Source organism: Lycorma delicatula, chromosome 7 (genome assembly GCF_047948215.1).
Source record: "Lycorma delicatula isolate Av1 chromosome 7, ASM4794821v1, whole genome shotgun sequence".
NCBI classification, from domain to species: Eukaryota; Metazoa; Arthropoda; class Insecta; order Hemiptera; family Fulgoridae; genus Lycorma; species Lycorma delicatula.
Window position 1 is genome coordinate 86390055 of NC_134461.1, and position 24906 is coordinate 86414960.

The 24906-nt window shown below is 32.1% G+C and overlaps 1 protein-coding gene across 1 annotated transcript in view; it reads right to left on the reverse strand.

The window, feature by feature from the left end:
- Positions 1-24906, reverse strand: part of LOC142327344 (ribosomal protein S6 kinase alpha-2-like) — a 304040-nt gene that overhangs the window by 65581 nt on the left and 213553 nt on the right. The window lies entirely within an intron of this gene.

A 24906-nucleotide genomic window follows, 5' to 3' on the forward strand; every position in this document is an offset into this window, starting at 1 on the left:
TACATGAGTTGATAAGTCATTAAGACCCATAAATACTATATCAAATAAAGTAGCATTTAAATACGCCTTTTCTTAGTGAGGCATTCCATTATGTAGCATTATTTGGAGTAAGAAGAAAAAACAACAATTATATATGCTTGTATGTACACGATAGGTCTGACAAGTTCCCGAACTAAATTTCTGTAGTCGATATAAGTAGCTTCATCTCTCGGGCAACTAAGGAACTATGTTGTACGATGTCTGTCGAGTGTTTGTAAAAAATTTCATAAAGTTTCGTCATTCCAGTATCGAGTTATATTCGGCCGCGAACGTAGTTGTGTTCATGTGACCTTGTGCGAGCTCGCAACATAGATCATCCCAACCCCAAAGGGGAAGACACCCCCGCCTTCTGACACTTCCGGTTGCCACACCACCACCCCGTTCTTAGCCCTGATGGGCTTTAACGGGAGTCGTCTTTCGTCCTCTAACTTTTTACATCTCATAGTAGTAAGTCAGGCCTCGTTTGGATGCCACTGATGTAAATACGTCGGTAGACATTTACATCGGTGATTTTTAAACTCGGCTTTTGCCTTCGCTGTAGGCCTCGTCCGGACATCTTGAATGGCCTAATCGTTTCCCTCTGAACTAGCTAACCGAGTCGCAACATGGAACAGAGAAGCGCGATAAAAGTTTCTGTTCGACTTCAAAAATCTTTCGTTGAAACTTATTCTATGATACAGCAAGCATTCTGCGATGAAGCCGCATCTCGTACTACAACATACACGTGGTGGGAGAGGTTTAAAAACGGTACAGAGTCGTTGGGTGACGACGAACGAAGCGGGAGGCTTTCAACAGTTGTTCACGACGAAAACGTTGCGAAAGTGCGCACGCTCTTGCTCAAACATCATCATCTTATCCTTCGGGCCATAGCAGAAGGGCTAAACATTGGTAAAGCCGCGGCACGTACAATTGTAACAGAAAAAATGAACCCCCGAAAGGTGTGCTCTCTCACACTTGTTGACCGAACAACATGAACAGGTGCATCTTTCTTGCGCTCAAGACTTCGTTGAAACTGCCGATAGCGACCCGAATTTTTTGCAAACAACTGTAACTGGGGATGAAAGCTGGTGCTTCATGTAGTATGATCCGCAAACGAGGCGTTAATCCGCTACTTGGTTGAGTCCTGGAGCACAAAGAACGGCAAAAGTCAGGCAGCAAAAATCAAGAGTGAAAACGATGTTGATTGCATTCTTCGATTCAAAGGGCAGGCCCTTTGAGTGAATCAGGATTCATCATGAATTTGTCTCAACTGGTCAAACCGTGAATTATAAATTCTATTTGGAAGTAATGAAACCTGTAATGCGTCGTATTCGTCGAATCCGGCCCGAGTACCGGGATACGGGCAGTTGGACTCTTTTGCACGACAATGCCCCGGCACACATGGCAACAGTTTTAATACGTTATTACGCCGCAAATCAAATCACCGTCTTACCCCACCCGCCCTATTCACCCAACCTGACTCCAGTAGACTATTTTGTGTTCCCGAAACTCAAGTTGAAGAAAGGCCGCTTTTTCGACTACATTCCGGCCATCCAAAGGGCTTGCACCGAGCAGCCGAAGGCGATCCCACAAAGTGATTTCTTCAGAGCGTTTGACGGGCTCTACCGGCGCTGCGAGTGTAAAACTAGAAAAGGATTCTATTAGAGGTCTGATGTGAACAAATTCGTTTATCTTCAAATCTGTATTTTTATTTAACTTAGTTGGGGAACTTTACAGACATACTGTGTATACGCGTATATATATTATACATAAAACATGTTACGAGTGATTCATAATTAACGACCAGTAAAATGTAATGAAGATAAATTTTTATACACATTCTTCTTTTGATGTAAGTGTACACTAAGAACTTCATTTAACAAAAACAACTATCAATTTACAACTAACTGTCAATACATAGCAGATAAAAAAAAAACTTGCGCATCTCTGCGCAAGAAGACCGACTTTTCGTTTCCGACGATCTCACTATTTCCCAATGAGAAACGCACTGATTTTCAGAGTACAATGCACTACATAGGTTCGATTAACCAGCAGACCCTACAAACAAGCATTAAGTTTCAACTCGCTCACTGCATAAGCGTGTATGAAAAATACACCACAACATAACCTCAAACTGTTCTTCCATTTTAAATTGAGCGAGTCGTAAATTAAAATTCAATCAATCTTCACCAAATTTTCACCAGTACAATTTTAGATACACTACTAAATTTCAATGAGATCATACCTAAATGTCAATGAAACTGATCAAGTAGTTTTGAAAATTTTAAAGACAAAAAATTTTATACAAACGTAAAGAAAATAATTTGTTACCTCCTCCACTCTCACCAAGCAACTAAATACCGTACTTTTTTTCGAAAAATCGGTAAAAAATGATTAAAATTATTACTTTTACCTTTTTATAAAGATATTTTTAAAGTCGGTTTTATTAAAAAAAAAGAAAATTTATTTCGTTAAAACGTTTTAAAAAACCGTTCCCTTGATACCCAGCTACCACATCAAATTTAATGATATTACGTTAAGTCGTTAAAATGAAGATTTATATACTCGCTGTAAACGATATTACGTTAAATCGTTATTAGGATAAGAATGCAAAATGTAAGACCCATAAACACAAACAAACATGTAGATAGAATTCCGTTGATTTCAATACTAGATCGTGGATACCGGTGTTCTTTGGTAGTTGGGTTTCAATTAACCACACATCTCAGGAGTGGTCGAACTGAGACTGTACACGACTACACTTCACTTACACTCATACATATCATCCTCATTCATCCTCTGAAGTATTATCTGAAAGGTAGTTACCGGAAGCTAAACAGGAAATAGAAAATATAGAATTTCTATAAGATTAATTGTTAAAAAAAGCTGAGTATTAAAAATGTAGACTAAAAGTTAAATTCATACCATTATAATACAAAATCTACGCAAATGTTATTTATTTATAACTAATAAATTTCAACTAGTAACAGATTAATACATCAGGAAGGAATATAAAAAAAACCATCTAATATTATATAAACCAAAAGTACACATAAAATTTTCACATTAAAATAACTGAACACATATAGGCAAAAAAAAAATTACACAAAAGTTTTACACAACACTAAATATTATATGCATTACAAAACACGACAGATTATTTTATAAATACAAACAGTTAAGACGAAAAAAACATTAGGTTATTACAACTGGTGTAGCCCAGTAATACTAATATATATATAAAGACTGATAACCGTGTATAATACAGTAAGCGACTCAAACAAACCGAACCAAATTAAACACGTTTTATTAATAATAACAACAAAACAAACACAAATAAAACGTAATACATTACTGTTATAAAATTAACATTAAATAATAACAAAAATATGCGGAGTTACAATATAGAATACTGATAAGAGATAACGTAAAGGACAAACTGATGGTGAAATGTAAAAGGGTAAAGATTAAAGGATAATTAAAATATAATTAATTAATTAATAACACCAGGGTCATGCTTTCATACGAACAAACTCAAACATACACGTAAACAATCAAATGAATGAATTTCTATATGAAAATCAAGAACACTTACAAGCAGACATTATGTTACAGCTTCCATTTTACCTTTATTGTTGTTTTAATATGTAATTGGATTATCATAAATAATCCAATGGATTATGTAATTGGAATAATTGTTAATTGGATTAATAATTGGAATATGATAAATGCTAAATTTTTCCCATTTTTATTTGTTTTTTGATCTCGTAATGTTTTGAAATACCTTAAGACCAAACATACTAAAATGGTAACTTTATTTTTTTTGCTCTGCCTCACATCGCTGCTAACACAAAGGGTACCAAAGAATTTAATTTTTATTTATAATTAAAATTTGAACCGTTTTCGTTATTTCCTCACTACCCGGATTTCTTCCCACTAGTTGAAAATACCGCTTCACAATTACTTAACTTGTGAAAGTATCCCTTAAAATTTCCTGGTGAAATGGTATTCCCATTTCAAAGTACATCACTTCGAATACGTTGAATTTGTAGCTTCACGTTGTAAACTAATTGTATTTTCTTAATGAATTGGTGATGAAATTTTTAATAAAAATCTAAATTAACCTTAATTTTGCCTAACTAATCTTAAACTTTCGATTATAATTATGTGAAACTTAACATCTACAGGCTTCCATTAGCAATTTTTCTCTACTACGCAAAAACTGATACTAATGCAAACTAACGACAAGTAAAAGGGCTAATTATAAATTAATTTCCGGTCGAGTAATAAAATTAAATTGAAAAAAAGCTGTTACTGTGTAACAGCTCTGTAAAAAAACGTTACTCCTAAAAATGTGGGTTGTTTCTGATACACGGCTTACGAATACAACTTAATTTAAAATATTTATCATTTTATTTAAATATAATATTTTTCCGTTTGTTTAATTCAACGATTTTAACTAAAGCGCTCACGCATACCGTTTTTAATTAGCGCGAGTGTGGCGATACTAACGGAGACGGTCGACACTAACTAAACTAATGTAATTTCACAACTTATATACAGGATCATTCACGGGAACCGGATGTTTTTAAAATAATCATAAAAAATTGAATATTTACTTTAAAAAAGTTTTATAGGTACTGAAACACTTGTTAAATCAAAGCATTTGTTACTTACTCATGAACGAAAAATTATGTCCGGCAAGTGATGTCCATTTTGGATAATACATTGTTGTAGCCTTTCACGGTAACTGGTCTCAATTCTTTGCAGCACGTCTACATCAATCTGGGTGATGTGATGACGAATTGCGATCTTTAGGTCCTCCAATGTACGCGGTTTATTGCCGTACACACGCGATTTCAGAAACCCCCGCAGAAAAATCACAACAACTCAAGTCGGGGGACCGAGGGGGGGGACCGAGGAATGTCGCCGAATCTGGAAACGATCCGTCCCGGAAACAAGTTACGGAGAACAACCATCGTTGCCCTCGCTGTGTGCGCTGTAGCTCCATCCTGCTGGAATAACATATTTTGAAAATCTATTCCCCGGTTTCGTAACTCAGGGATGAAAAACGTATTCAACATCGCAATGTAACGATCAGCTGTTACAGTTACGGCAGCATCATTTTCTTCAAAAAAATATGGTCCAATAACACCGACCTTTCCTATTGCACACCAGACAGTCACCTTTGGGCTATGAAGTGGTCTCTCGTGAAGCTGATGTGGGTTTCTTTCTGCCCGATACCGGCAATTCTGTTTGTTGACGAAGCCATTTGGATGAAAATGGGCTTCGTCACTCATTAACAATAACAAATTTTCATTTTCTTCAAAAACGGTAAGCATTTGTCGACAAAATTGTAATCGCTGCGTGAAATCTTGCTCGTTTAACTGCTGCACGACGGCTATCTTGTAAGGATGGAAATGCAGATCTGTATACAGAATTCGTCTTACCGTACTTGTGCTCATTTGAAGCGCTGCTGAATGCCTCTGAATAGAGCGGCGTGGGCTTCTGACAATGACTTCCCTTACTCGATCGATCGGAGTGCTAGCGGTTCGTCGGGGACCCGGTGGTTTTTTCTTCAATATTGAACCACTTGTTCACGTACCGAATCAACCAGGCGATCCAGTTCGATACCCAGCCAGACCGAGTTGCTTTTTTACACTTTAAATATTATTAATTTAATTCTACCGCTCCCTTGTAACGTAACAACATAGCAATTATTTACAGCATTTCTTTTGGGGTGGGGGTGCGATTTTGCAAAACTTTTTGCAACTATTGTTTTATAATTGTTAACAAATGTGACTAAGAGAAATATGACCCTTAATTAGACGAAATCTCGAGATACTGATGATGATCTTGCTTTACTGCCTCACCTCCTTGACCTTTTAAGTTGAAAATTTAATTGCATCAATGCCCCATATATAAAAGTAATCCGACCTAGTTTGGGCAAACTGGGTCCAGTAGTTCTGGAGATATAAGATGATTTAGAAGCCAACACCGAACAAAAAACAAGTACATACACATCCAGAAAATTTCTATCCGATTTTTTGGGTTCCTTAGGTGTCAAATCTTCCAGGATACGGTAAAACCGCTTATGCCCAAATTTGGGCCTTCCCTTCTAGATCTATAGCTCTATCTAGACGGGGAAGTAATTAATATATAGAAAAGTTACAGACATACTTATAATAAATACTTCTTGACTCGTCTTCCACCCAAAACCAAGCTTGTATCGTGACACCATCTTGTCCATTTATTCAAATAGCGGTACCGCCTAAGGATCCATAAATTCGTTGACTCTGTACGTAAGTACATCATTGCTTTGAAAATACTGAGTAGCCAGCCAATACTTCAATTTTGTGAACAGATCAGACGGTGCCAAATCAGGGGTTAAAGGGATGGTCAAAAATCTGCCGCTTAATTTCTTTGGTATATTAGTGTTATCAGCGATGTGAGGCAGAGCAAAAAATATAAACCTTTAGCATCCCTCGCAGTTTATTCTGTACTCGTATTACTCTCTTAAACTTTGTCAACATTGCACAATAATCGTCTACGGACTATTGCTGAATTCTTCGTAAATTCTGCCAATAAAATTCCTTTAAGGTCCCAAAGCACGGTAGCCATCATTTTGTTCGAATTGGTACAACTGACTTTCTTGTGCTTGTTTGGCGAGTGCGTGTTCTTTTATCTCGATATTGATGAATTGAATCCATATCTTACATCCCCGGTAACAACATATGAAGAGATTTACTTCCTTCTGGTATTGCTGATCAAAATTCAATGCTCGCACTCTTTTCGTTTTGTGGGGCTCTGTAATTTGTTCCGATACCCATAGTGTACAGTGCTTACGAAAATCTGATCTGTTTATCACAATTCTATAAAGATTGTACCTTGAAATTTAAAGGGAAACTTTCACTAAGTTAAGTAATTGTGAAGCGGTATTTTCAACGGAAGAAATCCGGGTAGTACTGAGGAAATAACGAAAACGGTTAAAATTTTAATTAAAATGTTTTGTAAATATGGATGTCAATATGTGTTAACATCTGTAGTAGACATCGTAACTTAAGCAGTTTATTATAAAAGATAGTCATTTTTAAACGAGTTCAAAAAAAAGGAAGAGTTTTTCAATTTGTACCGTAAGTATGCATTCTTTTTGTCTTTCCATAACTTTTTATTGAACCCACTAAATTGACTAAACGGGTTTTTAAATGATAGATTTCCTCGGTAGTCCCCTTTAATTGCTGAATAATATTGGCTCAATGGAAAAAATTTATCGGTTAAAAAAAAAAACATTTTCCTCTACACAGCGAATTTACTCTTTCTGGTGCAAATCTTTTACACAATTTGTAAGAAACAAGAATACAATCTATAGTTTAACCGGTAACAATAGTATAAAGTGTCCAACGAAGAAACTTTCAGGAAATGTTTTACTGGTGATAATAATGAAAAAAGTTCATACAAACATACATTTGGAAACGCTTTATTTTCGAGTTACAGCTTGCAAAAGATTTCGCCCGGATTTCAACTCTTCTAATAAAAAGAATAGAAATTCTGAAGCTGCTAGACGTGAATATCAGGAGAGAAGGCATATTCCAAATACGAAAACCTTTTCTTCGGTGCATCAGCATTTACGAACAAAAGGTTCATTTCAAACGTGTTAAATTACTGTTGAACGGCAAGTAAATCATCGTGTGATTCAGCATATTTAGCGTAGCCCAGGCACTAGTACAAGACGAATTTCATGTCGCACTGATTTGTTAAAAACCAAACCAGCGGATCCAACAGAAACAAAATCTTTATCCTCTCCGCCTTCAGAAGGTTCAAAATCTGCGGCAAACAGATTATCCCCGGCGGTTAAACTTCTGTCATTGGCTTCTAGACAACGCTGACACGGTAAATTCAATTTTATTTACTGATTAAGCCACTTTTACGAAAAACGGAGACTTAAATTCTAAAAAAAGTCATTTATGAAGCGAAGACAAACCAGATGGTACTGTGGAGACTAGTTTCCAACATACATTTCTCATTAATGTTTGGTGTGGAATTATTGAACAAAATTCTGGAACAGTTTTTTTTTCCAATGAAAACTTTACGGGTAATGCATACGTTCATTTGTTGAAAAATAATTTGCCGGCACTTTTGGAGGATATACCTACAAACTAGACTGCAAATTTTCCAGCACGATGGTACAACGTCACATTTTTCTTTAGTGGGTAGAAATTACTAGAACGCTAATTTCTTGAATTGAATTGGACATGGTGGAGCAATCGATTGGCCACCAGGGATCACCCCTTCGAAACACACACACATACGTACTCGTGTATATATATATATTCTTTTCTCTTACGAGCAGTCTGTTTTGTAGGTCTGCCAATATTTCAACTTTGATGTTGAAGAACAAAATTTTAAAAAAGGAAAATTTAAAAAAAATTGTACCGACTCGAAAAAAATATTTACGAAATTGCATCGCAAAAGAAAGAAATAATTTTTCCACTACTTCCTCAATATAATGGTTGAAACTTAGTCGGCGCCAAATTTTAAACTAACTGAATATACTCGTATATTCTCTCGTATGTTTTTCTAGAATGTTTCTACAGTTTCGGTCCTGTCGTATACGACATTTAAAAGATCAACAATTCATTTATGATTATTATTTCCGTTATCAAAGCGCCCGGCTAAATAGTTTAAATATCGTTACATTTCTATTATCAAAGAAATAAATAAAGAATAATTGGAAGAAACGAGTTTTTCCGTAAATAAGTACGAAATATTGAGAAACATTAGCGGCTTTTCAGTCGTTTTAAAAACAGCCTTCACAAAATACCGGTGACTATTTTTAATCCTTTTATCATCTTCAGTGATCATCTTTTTATTAATTTTGCTGTTACGTACGGAAGACAAAAATAATTGTTAATAATACATACGATTATAATAATACACTGGAAAAACACAGATTAATTCGGGAATAATTTTTAATAAAGTAATTATGCAACGGATAAAATACGTGGTTATTGCCCTTGTTAGGTCATTTACGTAATTTATTTTAAAACATTTTATCAGTACACGGTGTTTGCTTATTTCATGGCGTTATGGACATCCATAAATAACAATTCTATTACATTTTTTTTTGACATTTATTATTTTTTATATTTATCAAAACAGAAACTAAAAACAAACTTCGTCATTAGCTTTTAGTCTCCTTTAAAAGTATATATATATATATATATACACACAACACACACACACATACACACATACACACACACACACACACACACACACACACACACACACACACACGAGTAATTATATTTATTAATAAAATTAATTTATTTACTTATTTATTGCTTCATTTTGATAAATTTATTATTTACTAGTTTAATAATTAATTTATTTTTATTTTATTATTAATTTGATAGCGCTTTATTTTGTATTATTTCTCTACGTTTAGAGCTATGCAGAGATCTATTTTACAAGATTTAGATTAAAGACAGTTAATAAAGTTAAAAATATTTATAAGTATGATTACCATCTCAAATCACGTAAAATGAATTATTCTGCTTCTATTTCGATTTGTGGCAGGTAATGGAACTATTGTTTCTTTAACCACAATCTGAATGAATATTTTCCAATTTAAATTTGAATAATTTAAATTAAATGTATTGTCACCCGATTTCAATCATCATTAAATGTTCATTATACGTTCGTTACGTTTTAACTGTGTATTATTTTCTCAATAGTACGGAATTTAAATTCTTCTTAATTTATTTATAATATTTACACGTTATTTATACTTGAAATTAAATGTTTATTAACTCAAATGTAACCAGCATAATACCTCTCTGTTTTATTTATGTGCTTGCAAATGATTCTGACAGCATTTTTTTAAAGTTCTTTATGTAATTCCTATGCATACTTTTTTACAATTTTTCTTCCTGTATTCTATTTTATAAATTCCTGCTCTATTATATTATTATATTTGTAATTAATTATTTTATATATTTTTTTTTATTAGTTTTGAAAGAAATTTTATAATAAAAAGTTGTTTTTTTTAAAAATATGTTTACAATTATTTGATGTCTTTTTAATTTTGTATGTTTATTTTTAAAACAAAAGAAAATTGTAAAACTTTTTAAATTAAAAAATAATTAACCATTAAGTGGAGAAATTAATTTTTATAAACAATTTTGAATACATTCTGCTGCTAGGATCTAATTTGTAAGCTGAACGTAGATATCCAACTCAAAAACGAAAAGAAGTTCAGGACATGTACTAAATATAAAATAATTTGATGTGGTCACCACATGACTTCCTTGTACGGCTATTAAATTACATATACATATTTTTTTACAATCAGAAGTTAATAATTATTAATCAATCAATATATTTTAATTAAAAAAAAAAAAGTTAAAAAGAAAATTAGTTAAAAAAATCTTTTTACAATCAGAGGTTAATAATAATTAATATATCAATACAATTAAGTTGAAAAAAAAGGAATGAAGTCGGATTCGAACCGACGTGCCTTCCCATTGTACGATCCAAATATTTCTTAACCTAAAATTTTATTTTGCTATAACTCTGGAACCAATGAAAATAAGTAACATTTATGATATATCGTTGAAACCCTCTCAATGAGGGCTTACTACCACAGTTAATAAAAAGTTCAAAATCTAAATTTTGGGGGATTTTAGGTTTTTTTGGACACTTTTGGTCCAGCCGATTACAATCAAAAGGGGAGGTGCCCAACTAGATGTTACAACCTAAATCCAAAAATTCAACATCCTACGACTAATCGTTTTTGAGTCATGCGAAATACATACGTACGTACAGACATCATGCCGAAACTAGTCAAAATGGATTCAGGGATGGTTAAAATGGATATTTCTGTTGAATTCTAAAAAACCGAAATTTTTCGCGATCACAAGACTTCCTTTACTTCGTACAAGGAAGTAAAAAACGACATATAAGCATAAAATTGTAAACGTTTTCGAGTTACACCTTGGGAAAATTTTGTCCGAAAGTTTTACTCAAACAGTAAAAAGAATCTGTATTGAAATTCCTGAAACTAAAATTACGGGTCTGATAGTTTCGAAATAAAAAGCTGGTTTCCATAATATTTTTAGTATTTAAAAAAAAATTATAAAACACAAAAAATTAGAGTCGCAAAACACAACTGGTTAGGTTTGACTTACAGTAACTTTGTCACATTCCCAGTAAATATATAATTTTAGAACAAAATCTGTAGAGAATCTAATCCTGAGGAACTCTGTATAAGTAAATGTGACTGAACACGAAGAAGAGTTAAAGAAATTTTATTTAAAATAAAAACAAAACAGAGCAAAATGAATAGAAAAACACTAAATAGTAATTATAAACCGAAACAAGAATCATTTCAAAATTGGAAAATACCTAAAAAACAAAATCTATTATTAAAAATAAATAAACAAGACTCTAGATTAATACTATTATTTACGTTTCATTGTGTTATCTTCAAAATAATAAGAAACCATAATTCATTATTTATAAATAATTTTGAAAAATTCAGTATCCCACGAATCTCCACACAGAAAAATAAACATTACCTGTCGGCATTAAGATTTCTATCAACAAAAAATGGTCCAATAATTATGTCATCCTACAACACAGCCCAGACCATCACTTTACCAGCACCATGTAGCCTAGTTGGGCTCATCTTGTGAGAGTTACCATTACTCCAATAACGTGAGTTTTGCCGATTAACCTCTTCATTCATTTAAAAAACTGCTTCATCAGTATTTTTACTATGCATGGAAACTTAATGGAACACCATGAAGCACCTTGTACATATGTACGTAAATATACATATTTATATTCAATAGCATATAAATATATTTACTTTCACGTCTAGCGCTATGGCCAAGCTATAGATTTAGATGGGAAAATATGGTAATCGGTCCAATTTGGGCATATGTTGTTTTCACTGGATCTTCACGTTTGGGCACCTAAGGAATCCAAAAACCGGATAGAAATTTTCCGGATGTTCGTATATACGTGATTATGTTCGGTGTCGCCCTCTAAATCACCATATCTCCAGAACTGCTAAATTAATAGAAAAAAAAGAAAAGGACAAAAAATTAACTCAACAATTATAACCTAATAACTAAATAAAGGAACTCGACCGATTTTGACCAAACTTGGTCAGATTACATTTATATATGGGGCATTGATGCTATTAAATTTCAACTTAAAAGGTCAAGGGGTAAGGCTGTAGAGCAAGGTCACCCTCAATATCTCGATATTTCGCTTAATAAACGTCTTATTTTCTTAGGCGCATTTGTTAACAATTAAAAAATAATTCCAAAAAATTATTTTTGCAAAATCGCACCTCCAGCCCCAAAAAATGCTCTAAATAAACCAGCGGCTAAGTGGGTATACCGCGTCATTAGTACCCATTCTCACCACAAGGGGCGCTAGTTAGCACTGTGTACAGCTGCTGTAGTTATCTGCTATGTTGTGACGTCGCAGGTGAGCGGTCATCTGGAGGTCGCGGGTTCGAATCCCGGTCAGGCATGGCATTTTAACTCGCTACAAATCATTCATGTCATCTTCTGAAGCAATACCTAACCGTGGTCCAGGAGATTAAAAAAAATAAGGTGAGCGGCAGAATTAAATAAATGAATAATATTTAGAATGTAAAAAAGTATTTAAAGTCAACGCTAAGTACCGCTACACCTAAACGAATGAAATACGGTGCGCGCGCGCGCGTGCTTTATTTAGAATCATTGAATTAAATAAATAAAAAAGATTATATTTAAATAAAATGATAAATATTTTTAATTTGTTTGTGTATGTGTATGTAAACCGTGCATAGAAAAAAGCAGCATGACGGGAAAGTCCTACAATTGTGTTGTCAGCTTTTATTAAGTATGATTACAATATCTTGCAATTAAATTTGAAATCGAGTACAGTTATAAGTAACATTATGTAGAGTATTGGACTACGTATCTCAGTTAATTACTTACAAAATATGATTCATATGCAGAAATTTCTCGTATTTTGCAATTGTAAAACAAAACGTTTAGAACTGTTCTATTTTCTTAGAAATGTAGCACATTAAGTCAAATTCTCAATTCATATTTGGGAATAATAGTATAGATTAGCTAAAAAGTAAAAGCAAATTAATTGAAATTAGTGTTAGCAGTTAAATACATATATTTAAAATAAGTCTGTATAATTGTATAATAAAAATGATAATACATATTCTGCAATTCAAAAAAATATATACTTCGATAAATTACATCTACATTTTAAAAAAACTGCAATAATAGTAAAAATAGACTAGATTCCTATATATAAATAGTTTACATATTAAGAAAGGAAATAGAAACTTAAGATATACCATAAAAATAAATCTCATTGTCATTATCATATCTAATTAGGCTTTGCCGGTATTAGAGTAATCTAACAGGATAATAAAACACCCGGCAAGCAAATAAATTGTAATTGACCAGTATAACGGACCTGAGTAACAAATTCCTACCAATTAAGAAGAAAGTAGTAGAACATATAATAATGGGAGGAATCCAGAAAGGGGCTAAAAGAAACCCTTTTGGTAAACGTAACAGATCCATTTAACAATCGTCCTTCGTAATTTTGTCCATTGACACACCTAAAGAAATTGTTCCTTGAGAAGAGTTACCGAACCAGAGTAGGAATTTCATGCGAATATCTGTTGGCGGACGATCATTCTCACGCTTCGAGTTGGGTCCGGTAGTGCAGGTATAGAGGGTAGGAGTGTAAATACTCCAGGAAAGACCAGTTGAAATCAGTTCTGTGAGATGTCAGTCTAAGAGAGAGGAGTTTTTATGCGAGTTTGAAGCGAGAGTATTCTGCGAGGAGATCAGTGAAGCAGCGAATCTCTAATATATACAAAGTTCTACGCGATTAAGGTGACGCCACAAGTAATTCCAGTACATGAAAACAAGAAATGGTTCGATGATTTCCTGTTAGACTATAAGTGAAAGAAATAAGGTACTAAATTTCCATTCATAAATTGTTAGGGTAGTTTTATTTGTGAAAGCAAAGGTATTTGGAGTAAAAGAACTTCATACTTGTCTTATCTATTGTACTACTGTTGTTAATAAAAGACCAGTGGTTAAAAGTGTTAAGACTAGCGGACATGCTAATGTGTTTTTTCAATGGGACTGAATTCTGTTTTTCAATACTTAACTACCTATAAATAAATCCTGACGATTACTTTAAATTCTGATTTGTATGTAATTATTGTTTTTTATTATTATTGTTGTGGTTGTGATTACTATGATTATTATTGTGAATTGTTTATTATTGTCATTTATTACTCTTATTGCCATTGTTATTATACTTTTTTTTTTAATTTTATTTGTTCTTAAACTAAAAAATTGTAATTATATAATCATTTTCAACTTTCAATCTGAATATCCTGATCGAGCCGCTAGCACGCGATAATATTAATCCATAAAGTTATAATTAAAAATATACTTTTTTTTGCATTAACAAATAATATTTAAAAAAACTAAATGTCTTAACACCTGCATGAAATCTCAAATTCATCAAAGTTTTCAAGAGTGTATTTTTTATATATATTCTGAGAAGCAGATTAAATATATAATTTTCACAACTTATTTTACAATTTTTAAAGCTTAACAAATAACCTTTGCGTGTGATATTAATTAAAATATTTCAATCTGATGAATTTATACTTAAATTTCCACGTGTACTGAAAATTTGAAGATAAAACAATATTCTAAGTATCCTATAAACAATATTTATCTTTGCACATTTTTATCTAATTTAGAAATTTCAAGAAAGTATATGCATTTCCATGTTCTAAAACCCAAAATACGGAATAAAAATTAAAGTTAGAGAAACCAAAGAAAAGAGAATAGTAAACAAAAAACCAATGAATGTCTGCCAAAAATATAGAAGAACTGAACAAATAAAACAGTATAATTATTTCAGTTATGTTAACAGAAGATTACAAAAGTGAAAAGGAAATAAAAACAAGGCCAGCAATCGCTAAAGAAGGAAATAACCTGGTGGTGGGGGGGGAACTGCCGTTACGTAATGAGACGGAGTTAAAATGGAAGACGCGTCAAATTATCTTTAATGTGTATTTTTGTTTGGACGTAAAAACAAACTTGAACACAAAAAAAGGAAGAAAAGAAGGCTGGAGTTATTTGAAATGCGGGCATGAAGAAGATTGTAAGAGACTGAATACGCAAAGTGAAGAATGAAAAATTAATGAGAGCGAACGAGAATGGAAATTTAATCAAAACGATTAAAAATAGGAATGTTATAATTGGTTGGTGTACATTGACAGGAAAATATATTTTATACAGTTTTTTTTTATTGACAAATTGCACAAAAGCTTGTACGTGTACATAGCATTTTTGTAGAGTAAGAAAAATGTCATGCCTGCTCGGGATTCGAATTCAGGACCTTCGGATGAAAAGCCGAGACCGCTACCACTCCGCCACGAAGATGCTTTAATTATTATTAAAACAGTGCTAGATGAATCTCCAACGGTGCAAAAAAGGTAAAAATGATAGACGACCTAAAAGAAAAAGGAAGCCGGCAATGGAAAAGTTTACCTGGAAAAATATAAAAATGGAAGCAGATATGATACAGGAGATCTGCCTCAGGGTAAATATAATTTATGTTGATGATGATGATTTTAAAAAAGCTGAACAACAAAGTTGTTATATTTTCCTGGCATTTGTTATTATTCTTATACAGTGGAAAAATAATTATATCGGAAAAAATTTTAAAAATTAAAAAATCCATATTGTAAAACTTTGATTGGTTCCTCCACCCCCAAAATTGCCCCCCCAAAGTATTTTTGTGGAGCAACTTGCACTTCTACATGTTTAGAAAGATATCAAAAAATTTAGATTAAAAAATATGCAATAAATTAAGATACTTTTTTCGATTCCTGGAAAAGGAGAGCAATTTGGAGCAATTTTTTTTTTTAAATGGTAAGCTAAGCATGAATGCATATACTGAGCTTAGTGTAAAGTATTTAAAATTGACACCAAAGAAACTCTTGGAGATATTGACCCCAAATGTTTACCCTCATTTTCACTTTCATTTTGGTTTCTGTGCCAAATTTCATTAAAATTGGTTTATCAATTCAAAAGTTAAGCTTCAAACACGCCAACATACGTACATACGAATATTACCCCACTACCACTTTTTTCATAAAACAACAGGATCATAAAACGTCGAGTAATGCAAAAAAATTATCCCCATATTTTAAATAAATCATAAATAAATCTTCTTGTAGTATAGATCTAAAGTTACGATACCAGGAAAGTGAAAACTTCACCTAATTCACGTTTGAGTATTAAAATACGAAAAAGTTGAACAAAAAAATACAGTTACAGAAATCAGTATGGCAGTGATAAATAATATTCGGCAGCGAATACGAAAGCTTTAAACATAAGTTACAATGTGGCTGGATTTACATTATGATCGGTCACATGTGTTAATCGGTACGAATCTAATGTTTTGCATTTCGACCTCATTCACATAATTGTGGAAAAACTCAGAAAAGTACCAAAACTACGTAGAACTTTTCTTTAATTTTTTATTAACACAAGGATAATAGTGTATATAATATCGCATCGCAAGTATTTGGGAAAAATATTTTTAAAAAACTTTTTTAAACTCTGGAGCCCCTAACATAACAAGGCTGACAACTTGGTAACATACTAAAAACAATGAATATATATATATATATATGTTCCAAATGAACATTTTCTTCGTCGTTAATTGTATGTTTGTTTATCTGTTCGATAAATCGATACGTAAAAACTATAATAAAATTAGTTTAAACTGTAATAAAATTATGATCATTTTTATTACACATAATAAACATCAATTAATTTAAAAAAAAAAAAAAAACATCCTTTAAAGAGCTATGACCAATTTTTATGACGCTATTAATTAAATATGTAACTTCAAAAAAACTTTCATTTTTCATTTAACGTATAATAACAATGCCTAACAGGGCGGTTCGTAGCTAAAATTAGTGAGGGTGCTGCTCCAGAAATTTTTCCTGGATCTTTTCAAGGCCATGGTTAAAGTTTTCTGTAAAATAAAAAAACCGAAAAAAATGAATCAAATAGAATAGCTGAGAGCAGGATAATAATCTAATTCCACACTTTTATCACATTCAAGAATATGGTATTCGGTTTAACCGAATAAATAATAAAATGTCAACACAGACAATATTTTTAGTATTATAAGATAATAACTGAATAAGATGTCCCCTTTGTCACCCGGCACCCGTTGTCCTTAAAGACGAGCTCGAGGCACACCATCCCCCCCCCTCAGATCCTGTATAAATTTATACAAGGATGTTCCCTTAGTCGTGGTGTGGTATTCCAGCTGCCATGCATCCATCGCGAGGCTCTGCAGCCTCTTCCGCAGGCCTAATAAGGATAAGGCTCTCCTAATAATATATGGCTACTGAAACTAAGCTTAAAGATTATATATTATAGAAGTATAAAGAAAGAATTAAAAAAAGGACTCATTATATTAAATTTTATCGATATCAAGTGGAAATAATAAGTGCTGCAGTTCCACAGTGCCTGTACGCGAGCCGCCGCTGATGCCCTAATATTTTTACCTACTCCAGAAGTTTAAAATTAATTGCCCTAACAACGGATTATAAGTTTAATTAATATTAAGAATTTGTTTTTTTTCTTCATGCAGACTACTCCTAAGGATAATGCCATATTTTGAATCTCAAGACAAAATTACACTAGTTAGTTAGAGATCCTTAAACAAATTTCCATTAAATAGAACCACAGAAAAGATAAAATGGCTACAATCTTTATTAAATTGTTTAAGAGATAGCTATTGTGAACAGTAGAAAGGAGGAAGGAAGCTTACTGATACCGTAACCATAGCGACAGAATCCTTTCCCTAGCCCATCTCATGAGCAATTCGATATTTGCAAAATAACCACGAAACGCAATAGTAATAAACTTTCAGGTTCTCACTATTTTACTTAAACACGGGTAGTACCAGCACTTCAAAATTTCAAATTATGTAACGGATGGTAATTTGGGTTGATCTGCAATGTTTCATTAAAAAAATAAAATAAATAAAAACATAATAAACCGGTACTTACGTATTAGCCCGTCGATCATAACCATAACGATCCCGTAACTTTGAAGTATTTTCAAAGTTATGGGATCATTAACATATTTTACACATAAATAAACGCATTATTGCTTATAATTATGGATATAATTTAACCAAACTTAACCTACACTCGCTAACCTCGACTAATTAACAGTAATGTTATGATTATTTAAATAATAAATAATTGCAACAATCACTGAATTTATTATTTAATAAATACTCAAAAATGAGTGTGTTAATTATCAAGGTTAGCGAGTGTAGGTTAACTTTGGTTAAATTATCTTTATAAAATAGATAAATATAAATGGTTATATCGAGTGATATTAACAATAACCAAAAGTTTGCAATTTATTGGTCGACGGGCTAATACGTAAGTACCAAAAAAATTTGTAAAATAACATTATTAAATATTTTCTAAGTCGTATTGTCATTATTTAATATCGATAAGTAAGATCTTTTTTCTTTTTCCTGTTCAGCCTCCGGTAATTACCTTTCAGATAATACTTCAGAGGATGGTACGGTTGAGTGTAAATGAAGTCTTGTATAGTCTCAGGTCGACTATTTCTGATATGTGTGGTTAATTGAGACCCAACATCACCAAAGAACACCGGTATCCACGATCTAGTATTCAAATCCGTGTAAAAATAACTGACTTTAGTAGGGCTTGAACGCTGAAACTCTCGACTTCCAAATCAGGGGAAGACGCGTTCACCATCAGACCAACCCGGTAGATTTGATAAATATAATATGCACTAAAATATCTTTCAACTACCACCATAAAACTAAAGAAATTTAATTGGATTCCTATATAGCAGAATCATTATCATCATTTCATGAATGAATATAAATTACGCATTTTTATTTATTAATTTCGTAATAAACGGTCGTGCTACTGTAATCGAGATCTTCCCAGAGTTCTCTTCCATTCAATTCTTAGAGTCAAAAATTACCTATACGTAACAGCTAATATATGTTTAATATCTACATACAGGGTGAGTCAAAAGTATGGAAACTTCTCAACAACTTTAAAACCGTTCCAGATAGAATACTGTAAATTTTAGAATAAGTTATTGGTCAACTATCCTACCTTTTGACGAAAAATAGAATTTCAACCCCTTCCTGGAGAGTAGCCCGGTTGAATTCAAATATTTTAAATGGTATAACTCTTTATGTGATATATCATTTTAAAAGTCTCTTTAAGACAAGAAAAAATGGTATAAATAAAAAGTTGGTACAATGTCTGTAACCAAAATAGCAACTGGATACAGACTGGATTTTGAAAAAAAATTATGTTGATAATTTAAGGAACTGTTACCGCAAATACATAAATTTATAAAATTTTGATTAAATGGATATTATGGAATAAATTTATTTAAAAAATAATTTATTAAGCATAAAATTTGTTTATTTACTTACATTTCATTTTAACAAATGTTCGAAATGTTCTACTTTTGTGGTTTGGCAGTGTGCCATTCGCTTGTAAAAGGATGATACTGCATTATTCAGTGATTCCCTTTGTGCTGATTCTCGAATTCTATTTTGTAAATCGTCGGTAACATAGGGCTTATTATGATGAACAATATTTTTTAAACGGCACCATAAAAAATAATCCGATGGTGACAAGTCGGTGATCTCGCTGGTCATTTTATTTGACCCCTTCAACCAATCCATCTTCCAGGTAAAATGCATTTAAAATTTCACGTACCTGAAGATCGAAATGAGGCAGGGAACTATCTTGTTGAAACCAAATGTTTTGGAATTTTCAAACCAAAAGTCTGGAAAGAATATCGAAAAACAAAGCCTAGTATTTCACTGCGTCTAAATTTCCATTAATACGCCGTATCAACTGTCCACAAGCAATCATTGCCCGTACATCTACTTTGACTGGTTACTGTGTATGTGCCTTAAGATACCAGTGTGAATTAATCGGCAATAATGGCGATTTACACTGCCGTTAAAAAAAAAGTGGCCTAATCACTAAATACTAAGTTGTTTAATAAATTAGGATCTGCACAAATATTACTCATTATAATTTCACAAAACTCACATCTTCGATCCTAGTTATCGTCATTAAGTTCTTGCACTTGACGAATTTTGAAGGATTTGAAATTTTCATTTTTTAATGGTCAAATCGCTGAACTTTGGCTATTGTTATATTCTCGTGCTGCTGTTCGAGTCGAGGAATGAGGATTCTCAATAAATTCTGCCATAATCTATAATGATTTGTTATTATTTATTGCAGAATTAGACCACCCTGGTTTTCCCCTATTACAAATGCACTTTGTTCCTTCAAATCGTTTGATGGTATTTGACACTGTAACTTTTGAAATGGAGTTACGATTATTAAACGTTGCATTGAAAAATTCACAATCTTCATTATACGACCGATTCTATCAGCAAAGCTCCTCACCGTTATAAAAGTGTGACTCTCTCCTGTTCACCTAGTGACAAGTTGATAGGAATGTTAGCAGGTAGTATAAAAAAAATTAATTCAGTAAAAAACAATTACAAAAAAGGTAAAACAGATGTAAATAGCAGCGGCTTAATATAAATGCGGTAAAGGTAGACGAAATCAATTAGCCAACCGAACGCAATAAATTCTCATAAGAAACTAACAGTGTAGTAATGAAACAATCTAAATGGAATATTACACAAAAATGAAGTAAGCTTCATTTTTGCAATAACGGTAAGAGATCATCAATTATCAGCTAATCAGCATGATTAGGCGACAATATTTTTAAATATTTACTCTTTAAGTTGGAACAAAAACAGTTTTTTGTGTTAAAAAATAACAATTTTTAATTTCTTAAAATTTAAATCAAATTAAATTTCTTTTTATTTAATCTTATCTCTTGAACTTACTAAATTAAGTAATTTTAATAATCCAAAATTTATCCCGCCGCCATTTTGGGTATAAACATCGTAGAAACCTTTTATTTATACCATTTTTCTTGTCTTAAAGAGATCTTTAAAACAATGTATCACACAAACGGTGTTACCATTTAAAATATTAGCGTTATTACCCCTGAGCCACCCCAGTGGCCCAGGTAGGCCACCCTCAGTAGGAGTTGTAATTTTATTTCCTATTCAAAGGTAAAGTAGTTGACCGATACCTTTCCTGAAAGTTACAGTATTCTATCTGTTTTACAATTGTTAGGGGGTTTCCATATTTTTGATTCGCTCTGTATATAAAAGAACTTGTCCTGGCTGACTGACAGATTCATCAACGCCCACCAAAAACTACTGAATATAAATTGATGGAAATTTGTATACACATTTTTCTTACATTCTAAGTGCACACTACGAAAGGGTTTTTCAAAATTCCGAGTTTAACGGGTTAAAATAAATTAACACTGAAATTTACTATTTTTTTAATTTCTCGGTAACAAATGAAGATACCCAGTTGATTTTTTGGTGTATGCAATCTTCATGGGAATATCTAAAAACAAATTTCTAGATTTTTTAAATTCCGAATTTAAAGGGTAAAAAATGGGTAACATTAAATTTTACTAAGTTTTTTAAAATTATTTTACTATTTCATGAAATTCCTGATGACAAATGAAGATATCAATTTAATTTTTGATGGGTGTAATCTTCATGTAAATATCTAAAAAAAAGTTGTAGTTTTTTTAAACATAACCTTGAAGGGGTGAAGAAAGGTAAAAATATTTCCTACAATGACTGCAAATTTTCCGAATTTAATATAGTTTTTCTTTTTTCTGTAATTTAATATCTTCATGGAATTTTCAAATTTTAATTTACAATCTTTTTTTCTATTTTGTATTAACTGTTTAGCCGAGCTCGATAAACTTTAGTATTATATATATATATATATATATGAAACTATCCCGGGACTTTCATAACCTATTCTACTTGTGAAAATAATGGAAAAGTTCATATAAGCTTATGTCCTAAATGTATCGTTAGCGAGTTACGGCTAGTGAAAGATTTCGCTCAGATTACAGCTACCCTGGTGAAATGAGGTCGTACTGAAATTTTTATGACGTTAATTAAGGGGCAGAATTACAGATTTCTGATGATTTTTGACCTGCAAATCGAACAAAGTAGGTCCCAGAACTTTATCTGCATTACTTTTCGATAAATCTGAGATGAAAACCAAATTGTGGTAAACAACCTTGCTTTTATGTTTGACGTACAATAACTTTGTTAAATGGGTAATAAACATAAAAAAATTTAACAAAAATTGTAGAGAATTTTATTCAGAACAAAATGGTGTAAGATAAGTTAAATAAAACAAACAAAAGTTACAAAAATTCGAATTTTATTTAGAAACAGCACATAGACCAAAATGTATTTATTTACCAGTACACTTGTTTTTTATCAATTTGGTAATACTTAGCAGTTTATAATAAATGTTCAAGAATGAATCCGCCATTTTCAAGACATTTCTTGGCACTCTCTTTACTGCTTTTGTAGTTCATTTTAGTTCTTCAGGGCTGTCCTTAAGTTACTAATTCCGCAAAAATAAATTCCTCAAAAGAATGTATTTTTGTTTTGTATATAATATTTTTCATCGATCCCCAGACGCAAAGATTTAAAGGTGTTAGATCAGGCGATCTTGGTGACCAGAAATACGTCAAACTAAAATTCACACACGACAGCACAGTTCACAGTAACCGATATACTTAATGTACCTTTTATTTTTCTTTATAACTCCGCGCCACGTAGGCCGGCAGTTAATGTACCTTACCGAATTATTTAAACACTAATACAGTACTGCGCATTATAGATCAGCTGTTATTTTATTGCCAAATTTGAAATAATTTATTCTATTTCTGTCACTAATAAAAAAATTATTACTTAAGTAAATTTTTATTTTACAAATTTTTCCCTCTGCCAAAAGAGAATTTGGTTTTTGTTTACATTAAATAAGTACTTTACTGACAAATGTAGTACTACACTGTTTTTAAGTAAAATTCGAATTTTTCTAACTTTTCTTTTGCTTCATTCAATTTATGTTACAATATTTTGTTCAGAATTAAATTCTATACAAGTTTTCTTAAAAAAGTTTTGTGTATTTAACAAAATTATTGTACGTCAAACTTAAAAACCTAAACAAATTGGGGATTTTTACCAAAATTTGTTGGTTTTGACCCCAGATTTCTCAAAAACTACTGTAGATACTATTTTGAGACCTATTTTATTCTATTTTTCAGGTCAAAAATTAATGGTTGCGACACGACGTATCACAACCGTAATGACAGCCGTCGACTTAAAAAACAAAAATTATAACCTTTCTATAGCAGCCTTAGAAGGAAAATTGAGGAGAGGAATGGTTTTCATACCCTTTTTCTCTAAACCAAAAATATTGCCATAAATTTTACATGCCGACCTCACTGAAATGCAATCGATATTCAATCCTACAATTTACATTTGAAGGTCGTTTATCGTAGGACAGATAAAGACGTATAATGAACTTCACTAATTTCAGGGAAAGCAATTTTTACTAATACATCTGCATAAATGCATAATCAAAAAGGCTGTAAAGGACCTGACACGAGATACTTGTATCTCACGAAATCGGAAAAACCGTTCGTCATTTTCAAAATGACAAACATCCCACGCCAAGACTACTAAGAAAAGAAGAAGAGTGAAGTGGTTTCCACCAATCCTTTACTGAACCAAATAAATTACAGTACCGCAACATTATGCCAAGCTCATTTTTCAAATGGAAGAGATGGTAAGGCCTATAAGATAACATATTCTCTCGTATTCACCTCAGATACTGGCTGTTTAATAAATATAATTATTATTTTTCAGAGAATTCAATTCTTAATTAGTGCCACTTGAACTTTAAGGTGCTTTATATACAAGAAGGTATTTTTTTTTGCGAAACAAGGCATTATATACTTGGCCTTAATTCAATTAATGAATTGTTCAAACAAAAGTATAAGTATAAAATGAATCCTGAAACTAAATTCCCTGCTGTTGAAATTTTATGAATAAACAATTTAACGAAAGCTTTTAAAGGATTTTAACGATCATAAAAAAATTACCATGATTAAACTTCACAGGAGAGGAAAATTTAATCTGTAATGTTAATAAAGTATGAGATACTACTCTAATAACTTAAGTACTTAAATAAATAATTTGTAACAGCAAGAATCTCCTCTATTTTCTTTTCTTTTTCTTTTATAAAGAATATTTTCTTATCAGGTTAAGAGCAAAACACTGACTTTATGTACAGTATATATATATATATAAAATTCTTTTTTATAACTTTTTTTTAATTAAAAAACCGTTACAAATAAACATAATAATGAACTGACAACTAGCAATCGATAGACAAGAAATTTATTTTCTCTTCCACAATAATGTACGATTTTTCAATCACTTCTCTCAGAAAGAGACTGGTTAGGAACTAACCACACGTTAACGAATCTTAACAGCGCGACCTTGGCAATCTGACCTGAATAGATGGCAAGTGCGGCATGTTGCAGCACGTTTTAACGATGACAACAAATAAATCAATAACCCGCCGCTCGTTTTAAACAAAACATAACCTTACATATCACATTAAAATAATCGCATACCTCATAATAAAATATTTTAAACGAGATAACGCGGATCGGAACCAAATTTATTGTGTAATTATAATGCTTCATATTTAATTTGGTTTTAATATTACAAACGAATAATTCAACGCGTAAGCTCGGCTTGTGCGAGAGAATATGACACGGAAATTATAGCGTAAGAAAA